Source organism: Sphaerodactylus townsendi, linkage group LG13 (assembly GCF_021028975.2).
Source record: "Sphaerodactylus townsendi isolate TG3544 linkage group LG13, MPM_Stown_v2.3, whole genome shotgun sequence".
In the NCBI taxonomy this organism is placed as follows: Eukaryota; Metazoa; Chordata; class Lepidosauria; order Squamata; family Sphaerodactylidae; genus Sphaerodactylus; species Sphaerodactylus townsendi.
The window spans coordinates 28,869,327-28,881,552 of NC_059437.1; the positions used below are offsets into that span (position 1 = coordinate 28,869,327).

A 12,226-nucleotide genomic window follows, 5' to 3' on the forward strand; every position below is an offset into this window, starting at 1 on the left:
TTCTTTCTATTTGTAACCTGGTTTTCTCCTTTGAAACTTGTCTTGCACACAAAATCTCCACCAACAGGTACTCAAGGTTTCTTTCTTTCTTTCTTTCTTTCTTTCTTTCTTTCTTTCTTTCTTTCTTTCTCTCTTTCTTTCTTTCTATTTGTAACCTGGTTTTCTCCTTTGAAACTTGTCTTGCACACAAAATCTCCAGCAACAGGTATTCAGGGTTTCTTTCTTTCTTTCTTTCTTTCTTTCTTTCTTTCTTTCTTTCTTTCTATTTGTAACCTGGTTTTCTCCCCAATGGAAACCCAAAGGAACTTGAAACATCACTCTCCCGTCCTTCATGTTACTGTATTTTTCACAAGAACCCCGTGAGGTAGGTTAGGCCCAGAGAGAGATGCTGACCCAAGGTCACTCAGCAAGCTTCCAGGCAATGGGGATTTCAAGCTTGGCCTCCCAGGTTCTAGTCCAACAATTTAACCACTATACTACACTGCCTCTCAGCATAATGTCTACAAATATAGAGATTTAATTTCACCATCCTGACTCACTGCTGCTGATAGATCTCTCTTGGATGAATTTGTCTAAGCTCATTTTAAAACAGTGGCCATCATCACATCTTGTGTCAGTGAGTTCCCTAAACTTATTATAAATTTATTTTGCCATTTCTGAATCCACTATCCATTTCATTGGGTGATACCCACCCTCTCCAAACTCTATCATTGTTTGTGTCTGTGTGTCTGTGTCTGTGTGTTTGTCTGTGTGTGTGTATGTATTTGTGTATGTATTTGTGTGTGTGTGAGAGAGAGAGAGAGAGAGAGAGCTCTATCCAGTTTCTCACACTATACATAATTTAATAAATCTCTTAGTACTCTGACTACTGGGAAACACTGTATATAAAGGCTAAATAATATCAACATTCTCATAAAGCATTTATGACTCTGATTAATTTTTGAAGATTTGATAATTCTGTGGATTTCATAGAAGAAGCATCACTGGTAACCAAAAGACAAAAAAACCCCAACCCTTCTTCCCCAGCAGACCAAGTGTAGTATAGTGGTGAAGAGCAGGCAAACTCTAATCTGGAGAACCAGGTTTGATTTCCCATTCTACTACATGAGCAGTGGACTCTTATCTGGTGAACCAGGTTTGTTTCCCCATTCCTGCATTCCTGCTGGGCTAGTCAGTTTATTCAGAACTCTCTCAGTCCCACCTTCCTCACAAGTTGTCTGTTGTGGGTAGAGGAAGGGAAAGGAGTTTGTAAGTTGCCTTAAGTGTCCTTACAGGAGAGAAAGGGGACATACATCCATACTACTACTACTACTACTACTACTACTACTACTACTACTACTACTACTACTACTACTACTTGCCAAACACTCCACTCCTCTTCTAGAAGCCACACACTTCATAATCCTTTTTATTGCGCAATCGGCCAAATATTATACCACATGTGCGGTATTTTCTCAGTCCCTTAGGCTGTGGCAAACCAAGCATTCTCTCATAACCCTGCCTGATTTTGGGTGCTCCATGTAATGTGAGACTGGGCTCTTTCCCAGTCTCTTCTCCACTTCTTCCCTTGCAACAAGTTGCTGTAACTGAAGTGGCAACCTACAGTCCATGGTTTTATAAGGTCAAGTGGAATCCTATTGGCCTTATGTGTCACCCGATTGCTGCACCACCAACCAGCAGTTCAGCAGCTCCCTCATCTAACAACCAGCCAGAATTGCACAGGAACCAAAGCATCTTACAGACTTTACTAGGGTCTCTTGTTTGAGACTCAAAAAGCACACAACACAACCCTCTCTTTCCTCTTGCAGAAAGAAGGGGAACAAAGCAAGAAACTACAAACCTCTTTCTTTTTGGCCTGTACATCCCTGGGTGCAGTTCTCCAAGATTAGGAAAGTGGAGCTTTTAGACACACAAGGACAAGTTTGCACTGCCTTGGTATGATGACTCGCTTTCCCCCTCCTTTCCCAATGCAACAAATGCAGCTGACATTCCGTTGTGTCTTTTTTTATGTCCGCAATCCCCCCGCCACCAATTAATCTGAGTATAAAAAGGTATGGTGTTTGCTGTGCTCTGACAGGTACACAGAAAGATTTTATTTTGCTCTGCTGCCTATGGAAATGTACGCCTGTACAACTTGCCTTGTTTTGTCGGCTACCTTTCTCGTAAACATTGTTCTCCTCTGTGATGAGATGGGGGTATGTACTGCAGCTGTCTCAAGCAAGATGACAGAGAATTGAAGTTGCTAAGCAAGTAAAAAATGGGAGCTTCCCAGTACTGTGCTGGTAATAACATCGGCATTACCTTGACTTTTTGCTCAAGCAAGATTCTTGCAGAATACAGGGGACCTGGCCTTCATCTGTTGGCTCTCCTGCGGGGAAGGAAAAGAGCGGTGTTGTATAGTCATCAGGACCTGGTTCAGGCCCAGAACCAAGAAAAGGAAATAAGGGCATAATCCAACCCAAAGGACTGATTTGGCCCACCTAAGAATGTTCTTAAGAACAGCCTTTTTTTTTTTTTTGCCTTGGGATACGCAACTTCCATTTAGCACAGGGAAATTCCTCACCTTCTTGAACTGTTACAAGCCTTTTCTTGGCAGGGTATTCTGAAGTGCTAAAGCAAAGGTAGGTGTACTTGCTGAGCAGAGACACACAAGACCAACATGCAGGACATGCGCTGCCCAAGCAACCAAGCCGCTGATGCACTGGACATGCTCCTGAGGTCAGGAGCATGGGGGACAATAAAGAACAGGGCTTATTACAGTCATCACTGCCAGACTATGCAGCTGCCAGCAAGGCTCCAGCAAAAGTACTAGGAAGCGTCTGAGAAATCCTTACTCCCCTCCCTCTTTTTTCTTTTTCTTTTTGCTGGCACCCCAGTGTGATAAATGAGAAATGTGTTTTCTACATAGAACAAGGAAATCAGTCAAGAGGACATGACGGGTCAACCAGGCAAGGGCCAAATAAAACCAGTTGAAACTAGCTGAACTAAGAAAGTGGATTAAGGGGCAAGGCTTGCATCAGCTTGTATGTATTGAGCATGCTTAATGAGCTAATGCATATTAACTTTTACACCCCAGCTTGAATAACGGGCATCAATAATGAACATACAGGAACATTATGGGAGGGAGAAACATATCAAGGAATAACATGTAAATAGGCAGATCGGAAAGTTGTGACTCTAAGTACCCTTAGCCAATGGGAGAACAGAAAGGGTGTGGCAAATTCAGAAGGGAATAAATATGCTGTGGATATCCTGTTTTGGCAGAGTCTACCCAGCAGGGTGTCTCCCCTTTCTTTGCAAATAAAGCTACTTAAAACTCTCTTCTGTTGGCTTGATATTTGGTAAAGAAATATTGGGCACCAAACCAGTAACAAGGATATGGTATGTTACTTTCAATACATCGGCCAAAAAAGTCAGCTGTCTCTGTGTTCAAACTATTATTTGCTTAAGGTCAGTGTTCATTACAGATTACATTTTGTTATACAAATTTTGTAACACACCCTTGGTCCATCCAGCCTCGTCGACCTCAGCTGACAGCAGCTGTTCAGAATTCAAGAAGAAGAGGAGGAGCAGGAGTCAGAAAGAGGAGTTTGGATTTATACCCCACCTTTCCTGTAAGGGGACTCAAGGCGGCCTACAAACTCAGGAATGCGGAAGCAAATCTTGTTTACCAGGTAAGTGTCCACAGCTCATCTGGAGGATTGGGAAATCAAACCTGGTTCTCCAGATTAGAGTCCACGTGCTCTTTACCACTATATTATGCTAGCTCTCAAAGCCAAGATAGGTTTTCTCTTCAAAACCAACATAGATCTCTGCTAACCTATGTTGTCTGTGACTTTTTAAAGTGCAGATGCCAACTCTTGCTCCTTGTCTAGAACTTCCTATAAAGTAGCTATTCTGAACCACAGTCCCTAGCACTAGAAGTAGGCAAAAACTTCTTAATTGAAAACAAAGTGTTCTTATTCACCATCAATACTACTGGCACTGAAAGGTAGAAAAATTTTTTAAACCACTTGGGTCTGGCAACAAGGTTATAGAAGTTGCTGTTGGTTATGTGGCTTGGGCTAACATATTTTAAAGACTGCTTATTCCTACATGAACTTACCAAACAACTATGGTCATCATCAGGGGTCTGCGTCAGTAACCCTGCCATCTGAGATTAGATCGGTGGCAATCTGAGAAAAGGCCTTCTTGAGCATGACTTAAAAATTATATATATATAGCACCACCCAGCCTTCATTGGTGTTAAGGAGGTTCCACTATCACCAATAAACTTTCCTGGGAAGTCCCTTCCCTTTTTAATGGAAAAGGACAAATGAAATGCCCAATTTGGAAAGTCGGAAAAAAGTCTCTAGACCAGTGGTGGCGAACCTATGGCACGGGTGCCAGAGGTGGCACTCAGAGCCCTTTCTGTGGGCAAGTGAAAACAGAGTCCCCCCACACACACATCTAGACTGGCCTGGGCCGCTGGGCTTGAGTATTAGCATTAAACCTAAGACCTAGTTTTGGGGAAGCAGTGTAGGTAACCCTGTTAAGCGCTGTTAAACCCCACTGGTTTTCATGCGAAGAACTAAAGTGTGATCCTTTACCTAGGAGTAAGCTCAGTTGTTGGCAGTGGGGCTTGCTTCCGAGTAAACCCTCCTAGGGTTGTGATTCACCCGTTGGAAGAGTAGCAAGGTTGCTTCAAGCAAAGCCACTGAATACCACCAAGTTTACTCCCGAGTAACACACGCCTCCAAGCCGACTGTTTTTTCTAAACTAAAACCTGAGTATTCAGGTTAAATTGCTGTGTTGGCACTTTGCGATAAATAAGTGGGTTTTGGGTTGTAATTCGGGCACTCGGTCTCGAAAAGGTTCACCATCACTGCTCTAGACATCAGCTCATGTACAATAATCTGTTCAGTTAATCAGCAGGCATTATCAACTAAAAGAGGTTTCATAAAGCAGCAATAAGGAGGCCCGGTGGCATTGATGTTATCATAGGATAATTGGCTGTGTCAGGAAGCCAGATGCCCCAAGGCAAATGCAACGGCTGCTTAACATCTTCAGAAGGTCAATCAGAGATAATGTCCATTGCACCCGGAATTTATTGCCGTCATGTCAGCCATTTCACAAAAGTATCTTTCAACAATTGCATTTTTAATGGCCTGGGAAGTTGGAGATTCTGCAACAGACATTTTACAGAGAACAAAACTACTAGCTGGTTTTCTTATTGCGGTAGAAGGGAGGTATACACATCTCTTCAAAAAAAGAAATATTTGGAGTTTATATAATAGGATGTTCAGGAGACATCACCACATACAGGGTTGGATTCAGGCTGCATTTCCATTAGCAAAACAGAACTTTCCTGTCTCCCTATCCCCCACCTTTCCCCTCCCCCACCCACTATGATCCATTGATCACCCTGAAATGCTGATCCTGGGGTACCCTGAATAGAATGACAAAAGGAGGTGTCTGCAGGGTAAAAAGGGAATCAGTGGAAATTACCAATTTAATCTGGCTTCAACCCACCCGATGACAAAGTAACAGTATGATAATATCCTTGTTAGAATCAACCAAAATATCACATCACAAAGCAACGAGTGAGTTTTTGAGGTCCCCAAAATTCTTTCTCAAGGTGCATGTTAAGTGAAAGGAAGCAAAAGAAGGGTTGATTCCATACAACTCAAATGAAACGTTTTAAGGCTGAAATCTAAAACGTTTCATGTTAGAATTCCATACAGGTTCTATTTTGAAAACGTATTTTTTTTCCCTTACAACGATTTATTTTGAAAACACATTCTAGCATTTCTTTTTCCCTGAAACATTTTCCAAACAACCCCTGCTTGCCTGTGTGGAAAGCAGGAAACGTTTCATTTTTCCCGCCCATTTTTGCAGTCTTCTCTGCCCCTCTTCAACTCTGATATTTTTGATTCTCCTGCCAGCTGCCATTTTAGGATGAGTCTCTGACAGACCACCATTTTGTGATGTTCCCCAAGTATGTTTTCTTCCCTGGCAGCAAGGCTGTTTGTGATTTTCCTCATCTACATACAGTAATAAACTCATTGTAGACTTTCCATGACAGGAAAAAGCCATGTTTCTTTTTTAATTTTTATTTTTGTCTGTGGAGAATTCAATTTCATGGAGTCACAAGTATTCAAACCATTGAATTCTTGACATGCCGCTTTATATGGGAACAGGGCAGATTCTCAAAGTTATTAGTATTATATTCTTATACTATTAAATTCTTATTTAAAATACCATGACTTTTATGTAGGCTAAGGGGTGGTGATTTGTTTGTATAGTTATAGTACTATACTGTGGCAGAGAAAAGGAGGGTGAGATGGGTGGGCCTATCAGGTCTGCCCTTGAAAGTCTCGAAAATGCACCTTTACTGTGAGTATGTGCTGACCAATGGAATAAAAGCAGACAGTCAGCAACACTTACATCCAATCATAGTGCAGGTAATAGTAAGATCCAATCAGAGAGTTTTCTGTGCGGCAGAAGCTAAAGCATTGTCAGAACGTCTTGGTTTGGCACGATGCAAAAACATGAAAATAATTCTGTTCAAAATATTTGCAAAATATGAATGCGTGAAATTGCCTTATACTGAATCAGATCTTTTGGCCCATCATGCTAAGTATTGTCTACCGGGCAGACTCTACCCAGACTAGGAACAGCTCTCCAAAATCTTAGGCAGACGTCTTTCATGTCAATTTCGACCTGATCCCTTTGACTTGAGATGCTGGGAATTGAACCTGGGATCTTTTACATGCCAAGTGTGTGCTCTACCACTGAGTCACATGGGGGTGAGGGTCTGTGATGAAAAATTGGTTTCATTATACACAGGAGGAGGAGATTGAACGCAGAGGTATTACAATTGCCTGCACTGCAAGTGGAGGATCGTGAAGTTGGAAATATTTCCCAATATCAAGAATTCCATAAAAACAGAAAATCAGCACCTTAATGAATTTAAGCTGGGAAAAAAATCCCACTGCCGCCCACATATGCTGGTTTCTCCTTCTTTGCGAAGAATTGCGCCGAAAATTACAAAACTGTGATCCTCCATCTGCAGTCTGATGTAATGCAATCCATTCTCTGATCTCAGGGCTCTGTTCTCTTTTTCTTCTGCTTCTGTGAACTGGGGCTGAGTTAGATGAGACCATGCTGGGTGCAAAACCTCAGTTTGCTCTGAAAACTAATGGCACAAGCACAGTGGCTGCTCCCCCTTTGGAAATCCATAACTTCATAGTCAGAAATCCCCTCCCTCACAATAGCTAGGAGTGTTAACTGATTACTCTTTGGACTAGATTTTATTTTGAAACCAGCCTCTCTTTGCAACATCGCCCCCTCCACCTTTATGTTGCACATATATAAATTAGACTGATGATATAAATCAGCACCTTCAGTGCTACAAATGAAATCAGTGCTCATTCACAAAAGCTTCTGCTGGAATAAATTCAATTAACCTTTAAGATACCAATGGACTTCTGTTTTATTCAGTTACAGAAAAATGTGAGAGACAGTGCAGTGTAGTGGTTAAAATGCTGAAGCAGGATTTAGGACGCCCAGGTTCAAATGGTGACTTCTTAAGACGGTGGAAGCATAAACTGACAGAAGTCAATCACTGCTCAACCTACCTCCTATGGTTGTTGTAGTGGGGGGGGGGGGCGGATAAAAGAAGAAAACCATATGCTTTGCTCTCGGTTCCTTGGAGGGAAAGATGGATAAAAATGTACTAGACACAGTGAACTATTTGAGACATTGCGGTATAAATTATTATTGTATTCATATATTTTTTTTCTGCAAACAGGGGAGGAAGGCAACAGGATTACTAAATCACACTTGAGAGTATAAAATAAGAGAAATGCATTTACATCCTGGGCTTCTCCATGCCAGTCCTTCAGAGAGGTAAATAGGTGACTATTAAAAGTCTCCAGATCTCTGTTTCTCTGCTTCATTCCTCACCTGCCTTCCCTGCCCCAGGCTGATGTCACATTTGCATAACTGTTCTTGGCAGTCCTAAAAAGGGTCAACTCTAATCAGCAAAGTCATTCCAAAAACTTTGGTCATTACAAAGATCTGCAGGGCCACATACCTGTCCCTGGGCACCCACCTCCATCACTTGTCAATTCACCTTGAATTCCACAGCAAGGAGGAAAGCAGGTCTGCTGAGATGTCTGGATGCTCAGAAAGGAGTAGATCAACAACTGAAGTGATCACCCCTGGAAACTCTCTGCCATCCATCAAAATCATCCTCCGTACAGATAATTATGGAAACGACCTACAGTGAATGGAAAGAACCATGGAAATCATGGCCCACATAGTCACCATCTGAAATTCTGTTTTCTATTTTATAGTTCTTAGGTAATTTATTGGCATTTATCTTGTTTAATGTATACTGTTGTGTTATGCTGTTTGCCGCTCTGAGCCCTTCATGGATGGGCAGGGTATAAATCAAAGAATACAATAATTTTTTAAAAAATACAGAATCCTCTGAAGATGCCAGCCACAGATGCAGGCGAAAATGCTACTGGATCACGGCCATACAGCCCGGAAACCCCACAACACCCCAGAAATTCCTGACTTCTGACCATGTTATTCCAGGATTAAGCTTAGATCCACTAATGGTACAGGATACCCCAAGGCAACAAGGACCTCATTTAAACAACTCACTTTCCCATGACCAAACCCAGAAGCTGAATGTTAGCTACTAACTCCACTCAAGTTTTGAAACCAGCTTTTCCCCAAGTAGAACTTTGGAAAATGGCTAACAAAAACTAGTCTCCCTTGGAAGACTACAATTTAATTCAGGAATTAAGACGGTGGAAGCATAAACTGACAGAAGAGAAGGGGCAAGATATTCCGTGAAAAATTGTATCCATAAGCTTGCATTTGCTAACGGCTTACACATCCTATTAGCCAAGGAGCATATTGTACTCCTGGCTGCCATATGGCAGGTCACTAACTCAGAGCATAAATCCCTAATACTATTAGATGATCCAATGTCCATGTTGCTTTGGTGCTTCTGATGTTCCCTGCTTCTGAATCTGAAAAGGTTCGACAATTTCCTAAAAATACAGGGACAACTGTAAAAATAATGCATCGAGAAGGAAGGAAAAATGTAAAGCATTTTCAGAATTAAACATCCTTTGTTATGATTTATTCCTTGCATCTATTCACCACCCTTCTTCCATTATAGAACTCAAGACAGCATAAACAGCGGGGGTGGGTGGGTCATCTCCATGAGCTCATCCATGCAGGTGCAGGCAAGCTTACCGTTAGCAAGTCCACTGCATCATGGGCTTTCTAGTCTTATGCAGAGACCAGCTTTCTAGAACCTTCTTTTCTACTTCCATAATTCAGACTAATTTTAGGAAATGCTTCCTTTGTCCTTTTTGCTGTAGAACCAGCTACCTTAAAATGCTTCCATTTTATTTCCATAAGGGGATGATGTGTAAACCAGCGTAGTGTAGTGATTTGTCTGTTAGGCTATGCCTTGAAAGACCTAGGTTCAAATTCCCACAGTCAAGCACCTTGCTGATTGTGACCTTGTCATTCTGTATGCCTGCCTCACAAGGTTATTTGGAGGCTAAAATGGCAGCGAGAAGGACCATCCTGAGCTCCGAGGGGAGGGGGTAAAAGTGTGATAAGAGAGAAATGAGGGGAGTTGTGCTGATTCTATCCCATACCTGAACTGATACCATGCATCTTCAATCGAAATCCCTACCCCAACTATGATTCCAAACCTTTTTTTAAAAACTGCCAATCTGAATGTTCAAGTTAATATTATCTGGGCTTCATCTTAACTACATGAGGCAAGTCAGGGTGGGTAGTTTTATTTATTTATTTACTTACTTTATTTATAGTCCACCTACTTCACTGAGATGATTTACTTACTGTAAAACAATCCAATCAAATCATGTGCGAGAACTAATAAACAATGTGACAGAAGTAGAATTACAAAAATTAGAAACACTGCAGAAAAGTATCACACATAAAATGTCACATTTGGAGTTTTGACACAGCACGTGGGCACAGCAACAAAGTAGCTACCACAAAATGGCTGGTGCAAGAGATGGAACCAGCCACAAAATGATTAGTGTAGCTTAATTTCAGTAACATAGTGCAGATCCTTCGTTGTGCTGGCTATTGAACCTCTCTCAGCCAATAAGGCCAATTGCATTCTGCTCTCAGACTTTCAGCTCTACTAAATAATAACCTGAGATTTTTCAGTTTAAAAAAATCCAATATGGGTTGGGGCGGGGGGTTTTCAGGCATTTGAACATACCACAGTATGTTTCAAGTGGCCACCAGAAAAGGTGTTAGCAGGTGCCATGGTTCCCATAGACACCAGGTTGGTGACCCTGCCATACACAGTGGCATGGTAGACTATTGTGACCACAGTATGTTCCTGTTCCAGCTCCTATTGGTACCCAAGTGTTGCTTATCCAGGTCTAAGGAGTTCTGACTGGCCCTACCAGCAAAGTACAGTTCCATTTCCTTTATAAAAATGTCCTCCTGAACAATTTTTTTAACATAATCAGCAAAATGGCCAAGTGTGATCCCAGGAAGGCCATTCCACAAGGTGGGGCCTCATGCATGCAGGCAGCTATTGATCTTCTACTTTGCAATGTGGCATCCTTAGAAGGCTTTGCTTAGCTGAGCCAAGCTGCCATGGTAGAGCATAGCCGGAAAGGCAGTCCTGCCAGAGGCGTAGCTCCATGGGGACAGGGGGTGCACGATGCACTGGGTGTGCATCCCTGTGGGGGTGGGACAGGGGCATTCCAGGGTGGGGCGGGGGTGTTGCGTGGCAGGGTAGAAGACGCACCAGTGCACCCGGTGCTTTTCCCACTTGCTACTCCTCTGAGTCCTGCAGATACAAAGGGATTTATACGTGATAACCAGTATCTCGAATTGAATCCAGTAACTGATGTACAGCCTAGTTCCCAATAGTAACCAAGCTGTGAGCAGAGTTGGAAACACAGGAACATATTCCAGATATGCATGGCTCTGATATGGCTCTGATATCCATGGATGTTACTAGATATTTTTGCACTTGATTTCTACTGTCAATAAAAGTATAGCACACATGACACTGCCTTATACTGAATCAGACCCTTCATCTGCCACAGTCATTACTGTTTGCTTTGACTGACAGCAGCTTTCTGGGATTTCAGGTAGTGGACCTTTAACCAGATGTACCAGGGATTGACAGAACTCCGTAGCACAGAATGGTAAGCTGCAGTGTTGTAGTCAAAGCTCTGCTCTCAATATGAGTTCAGTCCCAATGGAAGTCGGTTTCAGGTAGCTGTCTCAAGGTTGATTCAGCTTTCCATCCTTCCAAGGTCAATAGAATCTACTGCAGAAGGAAATGGCAAATGACCCCATAAACAAAGTCTGCCTAGTAAACATTATGATGTAATATCACCCCATGGGTCAGTAACGACCCACTGCTTGCACAGGGGACTGCCTTTACTTTTATGTGCCAGGGATTGAACCTCTGACATTCTGCATGCAAAGTAAGCGCTTGGACTACTATGTCTCCACCCCACAAAACAGTACATAACACTACAAAACTACAGAACTATAATCAGTATTGAAAGGGTACTATACAGTAAATGAGAATGTGCCTGGCATTATATACACCCTATGTACCCTCAGAGGGTTTTACCCCCACCCGCACTTCTCACGGGAAAGTGAGGTGCCTTGCAAATTCTTGCATTTTCCACGCTGTGCAATTGTGCCCAGCCCAACAACCAGAACTGTGCAGAGCTTCCCAGGGGAAGGGAAGGAGAGAAAGCTGAAGACAGGGCAGCAAAGGTAAATTGACAGGTGGGTAGGAAGGGCATAACAAAGCAGGAAAAGGGCAGAGGCTGTAAGGACTTTTAGGGAAGAGAAAGAGGAAATTGTAACGAGAAAGGGAAATGAGATGCCCTCCATTAGTCCTTGCAGGTCCCCAGTTTGTTATATATATTATCTCAAGTGGCTCTAGAAACTGTAAGCTTCTTCATTCTGTGGATGCCAACTTTCTGGTATTCACTAAATGTCTATTTTATCCAGTGTACATCCACCAAAGTTTAAAAGCTGATCTTTCATGCCAGAGAAAAGAGTGGTCCATTATCAACAAACGGTGTGACACCCAGAAGGAATGGTAATAGGTATATTTAGGAATAACCAAGGAGAGAGGCCAATTAGAGTCGAAAGGATCTTAAAATCTAAGGATGAAGATGGAGGGAGTCCTATT

The 12,226-nt window shown here is 42.3% G+C and overlaps 1 long non-coding RNA gene across 4 annotated transcripts in view; it reads right to left on the bottom strand.

Annotated features, from left to right (window-relative positions):
• LOC125442530 overlaps window positions 1–12,226 on the bottom strand; it is an 80,095-nt gene that overhangs the window by 38,208 nt on the left and 29,661 nt on the right. For 2 of the 4 annotated variants that reach the window (XR_007246006.1, XR_007246005.1), the window contains exon 2: window positions 2,302–2,368. The exons of 1 other annotated variant lie outside the window; for it this stretch is intronic. This is a non-coding gene — a long non-coding RNA (uncharacterized LOC125442530). Of the gene's footprint in view, window positions 1–2,301; window positions 2,369–8,077; window positions 8,255–12,226 lie in introns of those variants that run through there. One more of the 4 variants, XR_007246007.1, reaches the window with a different exon arrangement.